Consider the following 2,140-nt stretch of genomic DNA (forward strand, 5'->3'; position numbering starts at 1 on the left):
ATGTCTTTTCCTTCCCTTTAATTTCACCCTATGTGTGTATTTAAAGTTGGAGTCTCTTGTCGGAAGTATATAGTTGGGTTTTATTTTCTATCCATTCAGCCACTCTATATCTTTTGTTTGGAAAATTTAATTCATTTACATTTAAAGTAATTATTGGTAGATCAGGACTTACTAATGCCATCTTATTAATTGTTTTCTGAATGTTTTGTAGTTGACTTTTTCTTTTCCTTTCTTCATGTCTTCCTTTGTGAATTGATGGTTTTCTGTAGTGATATGCTTTGATTCCCTTCTCTTTGTCTTTTGTGTATCTATTGTAGGGTTTTGTTTGTTTGTTTGTTTGTTTGTTTTCCATGAGGCTTACATAAAACATCTTATAGATATAACAGCCTATTTTTAGCTGGTAACAATTTAACTTGGATCACATACAAAAACTAGACCTTTGTGTTTTCACCATCTTTCTTTCTGTCCAGCAGCCACAGCCATAAAGGTTGAGTTGTGCAGTGTCAGTGGGTACAAGATCCACCCCGGACACAGGAGACACTATGCCAGGACCGACGGGAAGGTTTTCCAATATCTTAACTCAAAATGCAAGTCAGCATTCCTTTCCAAGAGGAATCCTCAACAGATAAGCTGAATTGTCCTCTACAGAAGAAAGCACAAAATGGGACAGTCAGGAGAAATTCAAAAGAAAAGAACCTGCCATGCAGTCAAATTCCAGAGGGCCATCACTGATGCGTCTCTTGCTGATATAATAACCAAGAGGAAACAGAAACCTGAAGTTAGGAAGGTTCAATGAGAAAAAGTTATCAGGGCTGCCAAGGAAACAAAAAAGGCTAAGCAAGTGTCTAAAAAGACAACAAAGTCTGCTGCTAAGTCTCCCACAAAGGCAGCACCTAAGCAAAAGATTGTGAAGCCAGTGAAGGTTTCTGCTCCCCAAGTTGGTGGAAAACACTAAGTTGGCAGGAAAATTTTAAATAAAGATCTGACTATAACTAGAAAAAGAACCTCGACCGTTTACTGCCTCCCCTTTTATGTTTTTGCTGTCACAATTTACATCTTTTTTATATTGTGTATCCATTAACAAATGTATTATAGAGGGCAATTTGTTCCTGAATATGATTTTTTCTTTCTGGTATCTTGCTATTTTTTTTTATAAATTAGGTTTTCTATAGAGACAGTAATCTCATAGTTGAGAAATAACAGTTTTCCATTTCTTTCTTTTTTTTGACATAACTTCTTTCCTTACTGTGTTGTTATGACATTTCTAAATATTGAAGTACTTATAACAGAGGTCCTTATCTTGTTCCTGCTCTCTATGGATATGCTTCCAACATTCTTATATTAAGTATGAATTTTGTTTGTAAATATTTTAGATGCCCCTTTTTGGATTAATGGAGTTCCCTTCTGTTCTTAGTTTAATAATTTATTTTAATCAGGAATTTTTAAAAATTTCATTTAAACAATTTTTGCATGTTATCAGATGATTACCATCGTTTCCCTCCTTCCCCCTTATCCACAGTTTCACTTTCTGCAATTTCAGTTACCTGCAGTCAACCATTGTCTGAAAATATTAAATGGAAAATTCCAGAAATAAACTATTCATAAGTTTTACATTGTACACCATTCTGAGTAGCGTGATGAAATCTCATGACTACATGCTCCATCCCCCGCAGAATGTGAATCATCCCTTTGTCCAGTGTACCCTTGCTGTATCCTCTCTCCACCCACTAGTCACTTAGTAGCCATCTTGGTTATCAGATTTACTGTTGTGCTATCGCAGTGCTTGTGTTCAAGTCACCTTTATTTTATTTTACTTAATAATGACCCCAAAGTGCAAGAGTAGTGATGCTGGCAATCAGATATCCCAAAGAGAAGCCATAAAATGCTTCCTTTAAGTGAAAAGGTGAAAGTTCTTGTCTTAATAAGGGGAAAAAACCATATGCTGAAGTTGCTAAAATCTATGGTAAGAACAAATCTTCTGCCTGTGAAGTTGCCTAACTTACAAATCAAACTTTATCATAGGTATGTATGTACAGGAAAAAACTAGTATATATAGGATTTGGTACTACTTGTGGTTTCAGGCATTCACTGAGGGTCTTAGAATGTATCCTCTGCAGGGGATATAAGACTGGATCTTATA

The 2,140-nt window shown here is 35.5% G+C and overlaps 1 pseudogene; it reads left to right on the plus strand.

The window, feature by feature from the left end:
• The first annotated feature begins 424 nt into the window (after positions 1-424).
• LOC109438216 (large ribosomal subunit protein eL24) lies at positions 425-1,091 on the plus strand (annotated as a pseudogene).
• The last annotated feature ends 1,049 nt before the right edge of the window (positions 1,092-2,140 follow it).

The sequence above is a fragment of the Rhinolophus sinicus genome, chromosome X (assembly GCF_036562045.2).
Source record: "Rhinolophus sinicus isolate RSC01 chromosome X, ASM3656204v1, whole genome shotgun sequence".
Classification (NCBI taxonomy): Eukaryota; Metazoa; Chordata; class Mammalia; order Chiroptera; family Rhinolophidae; genus Rhinolophus; species Rhinolophus sinicus.